Source organism: Enoplosus armatus, chromosome 15, assembly GCF_043641665.1.
Source record: "Enoplosus armatus isolate fEnoArm2 chromosome 15, fEnoArm2.hap1, whole genome shotgun sequence".
Classification (NCBI taxonomy): Eukaryota; Metazoa; Chordata; class Actinopteri; order Centrarchiformes; family Enoplosidae; genus Enoplosus; species Enoplosus armatus.
Window position 1 is genome coordinate 6,871,866 of NC_092194.1, and position 9,825 is coordinate 6,881,690.

The window sequence follows — 9,825 nt, forward strand, 5'->3', positions numbered from 1 at the left end:
ACTCCCTAGGCATTTGTGACAACAGCGCCAGACAGACCTGCCAGCCCCTATCAGTTGTCAGATTTTAAGGAACTTGTTGGCCGATAACCAAGACAGACTCATGTCTAAATCAACACAAACTTACATGACCTATTGACTTTAGCAACATCCGGGAAGAAATAAAACATAACTGTATGACCTTTCCCATATTGACAGTATCAACAGCCAATATTTCAGCTTGGTCTGTTCGTGAGTAGTGACCAGGAAGTCTGGTCTGTCGTGCAGCCGACAAACCAGTTTGCAGTAAGACAGAGAGAGAGCGAAAGAGAGGGAGGACGAGGGCCCTTTGAAGAACACGGAGCGGAGCCAGTTGTGGAGAACCATGCGTGTTGCAGTTATTGGTGCTTTTCACTCAGACACGCCTCTCCCATCTCAACACTTGCACGCAGCTTTGACCCAAAGGGTGGCTGTTAATTTGGCATGGCGAAAACATGGGTTTAAACTGAATGAAGGGTCTGATATAGCCACTCCACTGGGAGGGGAGTGCAGCTCCACGAGCCAGACCAAATGACATCACGCCAATTTGGAAATAACTGAAAGACAACATGACATGGTGCGCATTCAAGAGGACGAGAAAATTCAGAAAACTGTCAGTTGACGTTGAAATGTGATTGGAATAAACAACACAAGAGAATACTATGTTTTTGTTATTATTTGAATCATTACCATAATACAGTAGTGGAGGGTGGTTCTCTTCAAACTCTTCATACGAGGAATACATTAAAATGCAAACTATGGCTGACCAGCTTGGGCTTTGTTTTGACTACTGACAGATGGAAAATTTGCCTCAACAGCTCGTACACACAAATAGCCAAATACTATTGCCATGTGTGTTGAAATTTTAAGCCACAGAGCAGAGGTGGAACAAGCGTTCTTTACTGAAGTAGTAACACAAATACCACAATGTAAAATATTCCACATTATATGTATACATCACATAGTCCTGCATCCAAATCTTTACTCAAGTGAAAGTACAGAAATATTATCAACAAAACGTACCTAAAGTATCAAAAGTACTCATTATTCTGAGTGGCCCCTTTCATAGTGTTTCATATTTTATATTATTGTATTTACTGATGTGTTAATGTGTAAGCAGCATTTATATGTTGAAGTTCGTCAAAGTGGAGAAAATGTTTAACGACTTTACTTACTCTTTGAATACAAAGAATCATATTTCATAAACTGATCATAAGTTTTGTATTTAAAATCTCAATCTGCAAAGTGAATAGCTAATTCAAGTTTTCAGACACATGTAAAGGAGAAAAAAAGTGCAATATTTTCCTCTGAAATGTAGTGGAGTAGAAGTATAAAGAAGCATACAATTATAATATTTAAGTGATGTAAAAGTACGTCAAAATAGTTCTTACAATACTTAGGTAAAATATAATTAGTTACTTTATGCTGCAAGGTGTTATGTATGAAAGTATATAATCTACATCTTAAATTTAAAATATATATGTGCCTTTCGTAAATACAGTTAAATTGTTCTACATATTAAAACAACACCACATCACTGTGTCCCATAAAGGCTCTTTGTCATACATATTAGTTGATACTGTTAATAGCATAATGTAATATATAAATATTTATACACGTATTCTTAGTTGTTTCATTTAATTAAATATATATTAGAGGCCCTATGTATCAAATTTTTGTGTGTGAAGCAAAAGTCAATTCTGTCAAAACTTAATTCAAAGTCAAATGACGCCCTTTGTGACACCAAATTCTCTCCAACACAGATAAAAGAATATTGTGCAAATACATTTGTTTCAATTAAGAAATCATTGCCGAAATGCACTAAAGAATACATTGAAAGTCATCAGAATGATAAAAGCTATGAACGCTGAGACAAAAAGTAAAATACATTTTTTATGAAATGTATCGGCCTCCTCTGCAGACGAGATACAAAGCTATGTGGGTGGCTACTCCGTACTGGAGATCCTCTCAGTCATCACCCTCCACTGCAGACTGACTCAACCACCACTCACACTTCCAAGCCACAATAGCAAGGTGGGCCTCTGCAGAAATGCTTAAACTGCATTCAATTGTCTGGTGAGCCCTCTGTCTTTCAGCTCCAATACACTGTCTGTCATGGTGTGAAACCCTGATGAGAAACACAATCTTTTTTTTTTCTCTGGTTGAGGACTATTTTAGTAGCTTAGTAAAGAAAGCATGTATGTTTTAGAATGCAACTGAAGTGCGTCTTTATGCTGAAGCTGTGCGGACTGGAGTTTAATCAAACAATCATTCCCACGTTTGCAAACTTTTTAGTGTCCAGGTCAACATTTAACATCCATTCCTACCTTGTAAATGACAAATATAAACCAACAAAATATGAACTATGCATGGATATTTGCTAAATGTTTCAATAAAGTAATGTGGAAATACATAATGTATGTGTTATTTTACATTTTCAAGTGTATAAGTACATGGTATATATACTGTATATTGTGTAATTTGTCAGTATAGTCTTGTTTATCCCACAGTAAAAAAGCCATTAACCACCTCCGCTGCACACAAAAGCAGCTCTCGATGCCTTGCTTAGCTGAGACAGACAAAAGGTGAGTGTCAGAGTGATAGAGGAAGTGCTCGTCCTCTCTTCCCGCTCCCTGTGGCACAAGAATGAAGAGGATGTCTCCGTGTACACCAGGGCTATCCATTACTGAGTTAACAAGGTCTCGGCGACTCTGTAAGTGAAATCCAAGGCTGTCTGTCTGTCCGTCACATGGAAGAAAAAAAAAATAAACACACACGAATTCGGCGAGGTTTCACTCGGGGGCCGATGTGTGCCAGAGAATGCTGAGTCTTTGTCCATTAAAAACAAGACGCTGTATGGATACACCATCATGCCATCTTGGGTCCACCTGCAAATGCAAACAGGGAAATTCTTAGAGGAAGGCTTACATTTCCCCCAAAGAAAAGTTTGGTTCCTGCCAGACTGACTAGTTGACCCAATGAAAACACATCGAGAAAAGCAAGGTGAAGCGCCTCTGTGCTGCTCAGTTACACTCTGAATTCACTGTGCAGCAGGTTGAATCAGTCCACTTCCAAAGAACTTACTTTAGAACATAAAAATTCATATTCAAAATTTAAAAGCAGCTTTTTAAATGAACTTATATTGTGTACAGAATTTCCTTGCATAGGCCACCAATATACATTTCATATACTATATATGAATTGAGAAAATCAGCCAGAGTGTAATTAAAACCCTATTATGCAAGAATTGTTTTGTTTTTTTTACGACTTAGCGCACCTACAGTTTCAGAGCACAACTCACTTCTGGCACATAACATAAAATGCTAGCGGCTAAACCTCTGTCGAAATGAGCTGACTTGGCTAATGATCAAAAACTAGCGAGTTGACAACTTTTCTTACAACACAAGACATAGCAAGCTAGCTAATACTACTTACAGAACAGCAAGAAGGCCAGCTCGCCGTCTGCCTTGCAGCCTTTTATTCCGTGAAGCTCTGGCCAACGACTAAAAGCCCACGGAGATTTACTCTTGTCCAGCCTCTTGCTCCGTCAACGTCCTCTTCGGCCTCTTCGGCCTCTGCCATGCCGCCTGTACTGAGAATACTGAGCTAGCGGTGTGTGACGTAGTGCCGTAAAGCGCTTCGCACTTCTCGCAGGAGATCGTGCCAAGTTACATAGTGCAGGAAAAAGCGTGCGGGGTATTATTTTGTATTTTGAGGTAAAATAGCTGTAGAATGTTGCTTTAAATACATTGACTTAAATACTATACTTAAGTACTAATACTTGTACTTTCGTGGAGTATTTCCATTTTATGCTACATTATACTTCAACTCCGCTAAATTTCAGAGGGAAATATCACTTAATAGTACTTTTCATTCTGCTGCATTTATTTGACAGCTTTAGCTAGGCTACTAGTTACTGTACATCTTAATTTTACACTAAAAAACACTTGATAATCTTAAACAATGCAACACATTGTTTAAGATTAAGCCAGTAGTTCCTAACCTTTTTGGCTTGTGACCTCTTTTAAATTTTGCAGATGGTTTCATTTGTATTACTGGTCGAGGCACAAAGAGGCAGAATTATCCGATATTACACAAGAAAAGGAAAAATTAGAAAGTCTGAAAAAATAAATACAAATGTGTGTAGCAGAATGTTGTTTTTTCTTCTTTCATCCTCCATTAGTGTGATGGCCACAGACACACATGGTAATAAGATCCCAATTCACTCTCTCTCACCTCATTAGTTTTGTTACCAAACAGGTTCATTTCACTTGCAGTCAACAACACTTAACAATTAACATCACAGTTTGATTTATAATCTGTTATATTAATCATTTGTTTCTTGGTCTGTGAGTTACCTGGTTGTTGGGGGAGGTTGGGGGAGGTCCCTTCCTGGTGGAGCAAAAGGCGTGGCTGAGGGCTGAGGACTCTTAAACCCTGGAGCCAGCTCATAGGGCCGAACCATGTGCTGCCATGTCATGGGGGGGGGGGGGGGGGGGGGGTTGGGTTTAATTAGTTTTGCTTTGTATTTAGTTGTAGTTGGTGTCCATCTTGTTTACCCCTTGTTTTATTTGGTTTGCTGAGCCACTATATATGTTCCCTTGTGTGCCAGTTTGTTCAGTTAACACCCTGTTTAGTTGTTGCGTTGACCTCTTTCTAATTATCAACATCTTGGTTCATAATGTTTTTGCATTTTTTAGGTAAATAAAAACCCAGGTTTTCATCTCCTGTTTCCTCATTGCCTCACTGCTTGGTCATGGTTTAAACTAGCTTCCCCTCAACCAGCTAGAACAGAAAATGCTATGTATGAATTGATGCATCAGTATTAATCCAATCATGAAAAAATATATCACTGACAGGGGCCATTTACTTTCACTGTTGATACATCTAAGTACATTTTGTACATCTATTTGAGTTTGAAAAACAGAGAAACTGTGGTAAACATATGCACACATATCATCAGTGACATATCATTCTTCATAAATTCTACATAACATGACACATCAATGTGCCTGACTCACTCGTGAAGCTGCGTGAATTGTGCAATTTTTCCTAAAATAGAACAGGCAAAACAAGACCTTTAACAATAAGCAAATGATCAGCATTAGGGTTGCAGCATTGTTTTTGCATTTTCTATTTTGTGTTTTTCTTCAGTATCCATGGGAGACCATTTTCTGGTCATCCATCCGCCCTATCGGCTCATGCAGCAAAGCAGTTGTCTCTACTTTCATCACATGACGCTAACGGGTAGGGCAGGAGAATCTAGTTTCTCTATTTGGCGTTGATAGGGGGGATAAAGGAAGATTGATTCCCTCAGTCTCATCATTGCAGGTGTTTGCCTTTATGACCAGCGTCCTCTACAAGCAGTTTCTCATTACACTCTGGTGAGAAAGGAGAACCTTCGAGTCTCGTGCATTCCGACAATGCTCTGAAGAGTGTGTAATTTTGGAGACTAAATTTAGTGGGGGGGAGGAAAATCAGTTTTTATTTAAAGCAGACCTGACTCAAACGGAGATTCACCGCATTGTGGTCAGACTTCAAACCAACTCTTTACTTGCCTTTTTTATGTTCAGACTGCTGCAAATCTCCAATCCCTCTGAACACAGCTGAAAAAAAGAAACAGACTGTTGTTGATTTTGTTTCCATCTTTGTGGGAGGTTGTGTCCTTAATGATGCGCACATTGATGGTGAAGCAGCTGATCAACAATTTGTAAGCAAAGATCTTGTCTGTAACTAGTTCATGTATTTAGACTTTTATTTGACTACAACTATTCAGAAACTTCGACCTTTTGTTGTCAGCTTCCTTGTGTAAAATAGTTTCTAGTAATTTCACTTGTTACTGATTGATGCGCAGCACTCTCAGAAGTGAAGCCTTCAGATCAAACTGAGAAGATAGGCTAGATTTCATCATTAGAACTAATCCATCAACAATGCCAGAGCACTGAATGAAGCCAGAGTAAATGAGTGTGTTTGCTCTGCCTTGGAGTAAATATTAGTTTGTCCAGATAATGCTACAGGGCTGCTGAGGGTTTCCACAATGCTTAAGTTACACCAGCGTCTGCTCTTTTCCACCAGAAGAATTGTTTCCCACTCTTTCTTCTTCTTGAAAGCCAAACATCAGTAGCAGTCTCAAGTGGCTGAAAGTTTTAGTTGATAATCCGGTCTGTCACTCAGACCCACAGTAAGATTAATGGCAGGGGAACTCCAATCTGGCAAACATCCTACTCAATCAAAACAGATAACTTGGTTTGAGAAATACTTCTCAGATACAGAGCTGAAGCGCATACGTATAAAAATAACAATTGCTATTCATTAAATACATGTGCTATTTTAAGAAACCTGCAGTATATATGGATATCGGTCATGTATATAGTGTTTATAGTGTTCATTTTGTAGATAGAGTTGTGAAAATCACTATCAACCTACCCTCAAAAGGTTAAAATCTATGTAACAGCTTGAATAACAAAAGTCTAGGCAGTGTTATTTGTGTGATCTCTCCTTTGGAAATGACCAGTGTCAAATTAGAAGCTCAGAGGGAAAAGGGAGCCCTCTACTGCTGAGTGCAGCCACCATACGGCTCTGAACACACATACTTGTCTGTCTGAATGAACCAGGAAGTGTTTGCTGCTTCATTAGGACAGTAAGAGCACACAAGCTGCTCCCAAATTAGAGATTGTACGTAAAAAGCAATTTTGAATCAATCTTCAAAGGTCAAAGAAGATAATGCATTCAGACTTTTTAGTAATATATCCCTGAAAAATAAATGACCCGGCTTTCTAACTTAAGCATGCAATCACTCAACCATGAAAGTAACCAACAAAGATGAGATCCAGCTAAACCACACTGACGCATGAGCTGCTGTATGAAGAAATCTTGCAGATTTCCAGCTGCAAGATAGGCAGACTACTCAGTCATGGAAAATATAGGGTCTAGATATGACATTCACAGAGATAATAGCAGCTTCACGCTACACTGGGTCCAAAGGGAGCTGGGCATGGCTAATTCCTAGCAGCGCTGCCTTGATCTTTTGTTGCATCTGCAAGGTATTTTATGTTTATTTGTTATGGGACGTTATGAGTGCAAGCTCATTAGTGCCTGTCTTTCTCTCAGTGACATCTAAGAAGCGAAAAGGATACCTGGGAGACTGTTTGAAGTTGTCTTAATTGTGAACGAACATGTAGAAAAACGTCGAGCTGGGCCAATCTTAGATGCTACCCAATGATCTCGCCCCGTTGACTGCCCCTGAAAACCCTGCTCTCACCTCAGACCCACCGATAACCATCTTTAATGAATAGCTGTGTGCTTCAAGGAGTGCTGGCTGATAGAGATCGTTTCAGGAACGGTGGGGTTCAGGTCTCAATAACAATCAGGGAATTCCATCTTAACCGTTTGGATGTCCTCCATAATGCCACACACTCTGAGATTGCTCTTGCAATGGACCTACACCAAAATAAAACTTGGCACCAGCGAGGCATTCTTGCCCAACTCAACAACTCCAAGTCTGAACACCCCGGGCCCCCTCCCAACTCCAGGATCTATCTGTCGATGTGAACGCTGACTCTTTGTTGGTGCTTTCTGATCTCAGGTGGAGATACTGCACAGCTAGCCGCCTTATAAAAGGCTAGATGGCGTGGCTGGCGACTGAAGGCACAAGCACAGCTCCCTGTGAGTGCGTCTGAAAGGGCCAAATTGAGCCATTTCCCCAAATCTCCAGGGAGAGTCCTTATCGTCTGAAAGATCCAGAGTAGACTGTGTATAATTTGCAAAATACTATGCTGATACTGCAAATGAGGTTTAATAGCTGTTGAGGCCCAGTTAAGCTTCATAATTTAGGTTTGTGGTCTTTGATAACCAGTAGCAGAGACATTTTCTTGTAGCGAAAAAAAAAAACACAAGAGAAAAGTCAAGGCATCAGTCAGTGGGTGTCTGCTGTCATACTTGACTGATATTTGTGGGGTTGCTCATCCTGTCCTGACAAAGTAATTAGACGTGAACAACACAAGCAAATTGCTCCTTGCTGTCTTCTTCCCGCAGGGCAGATCAGAACTGTAATTAGTCATGTCTCACTTTGACAAGCTGTCAACCCTAATACTGTGTTTTGTAACACCCAGGGCTCTGTTTGCTCATATCTAACCTAACATGACCCTACAAAAGTAGTGTAATAAATTCAGACAAAATGACATATTGCTGTAATAATGGCTGATGCTGTCATCGCCGCAATCAATCATGCCAAGCAAATCTACCTTAAGCAGGTATAATTTTATATACACCACCTGCTCAATACCTGATGTTGAAGCAAGTTAAATTAAAAGATTAGTTTGAAGAGAACTCTTTTGTTTGCATTTGAAATTTTGTAACATGTGACAGGTTGGAGTTTTTTTTTATTACTGGCACAGATTTTTTGACTCCAGCCATGTAGCCATTTATTATGTGTTCTTGGAATATATTTTTAGTAATGATGATGAGTGTTGATGATGTTTAGCAGATTTAATGTTTGCCATATTCGCCGTGTTAGTTTAGCATGCTATTATGCTAACATTCGCTAATAAGCTCAAAACAGTACAGTACAGCTGAGGCTGATGGGAATGTCATTACTTTTGCAGGTATTTGGTCATAAAGTATTGGAATTGAAATTTTACCTGGTGATGGCCGCAACCACAACCTGGTGGCCCTAGAGGAAAAGTCAGGAGATCACCAAAGTCAGTATGATTCATCCTCCTGGGGACCATGAATGTCTGTACAAAATTTGATGGCAATCCATGACCCTTCTGGAAAACCCTTCCGTTCCCTCTCAATAGTGTGTTGGTCTAGCTGTAATACACTGCTAGTTTAGCGAAACACTCTGCAGATACTACAGAGAGGAGAGATGATGTGACACTTTACATTCTGCATTTATTGCTCATTACTCCTTTCAAAAGGCAGAGCAACAACAATATACGTCCACTGACTGTACGCACAGCTGCACCTGCTCTGCCTGGCTGCGGTGGCTGGAGCTGTGGCTGTGGATGCTGTGGATATGGTTATTGCTCGGACTACGGGTGCATTTGTGGCTGAATCTATGAAGCCATGAATATGGCTACTCTTTACTACTCCTGTTAACATTAGCCAAGAAAGCATTGTCAAGCTGCACAGGATTTGAACCCATGGTGCTTCTATCAGATATGGCAGATGTGCTACCAATACACCACAGGAGTTCAGGAATACAGTAGCTTCGCTTCAACACTGAGCCAGCATAACCACACACACACAACCCCTGCATGTAGTGTTAGTGTTACACCCCTTATAAACTAATGTGTCACAGGCATAATCATGACAACCAAAGCACAGCCAATCACAGTGACAGCAACGGCCCGAGCTCTGACATCCAGTAGTTAAAGTCATAATCACAGCTACAGCCTGACTCAATCAGCCTCGGCAGCAGTCGTGAGAGAGCTAGATTAACAAGCTCCGCTAGTCATATCTAGCTGCAGTGATACAGATTTGAGTTGTGGTCACAACCAGCAGTGGCCTACTACATAATACTATATCATAATACAGTGTTTTTTCCAGCCTTTCTCTATGGATCAGGGAGAATGCAAAAGTTGTCGAAGTTAGTTGTTAGTTGTTGATATTTTGGTTAGGACCAAAGTGGTGGACCGACCAACAGACCGACATCCCTACAGACATGCCACCAGCATAACTAATGGAAATTTGTTTTGGAGGGTAGTAATAAAGACAGAGCAAAAACAGCAACAACAGGGCGGCATCTTTCAGCTTGCTTGCATTGAAGGTACATAGTTAATTGGAATGCTGAAATGAATATGGCACAAT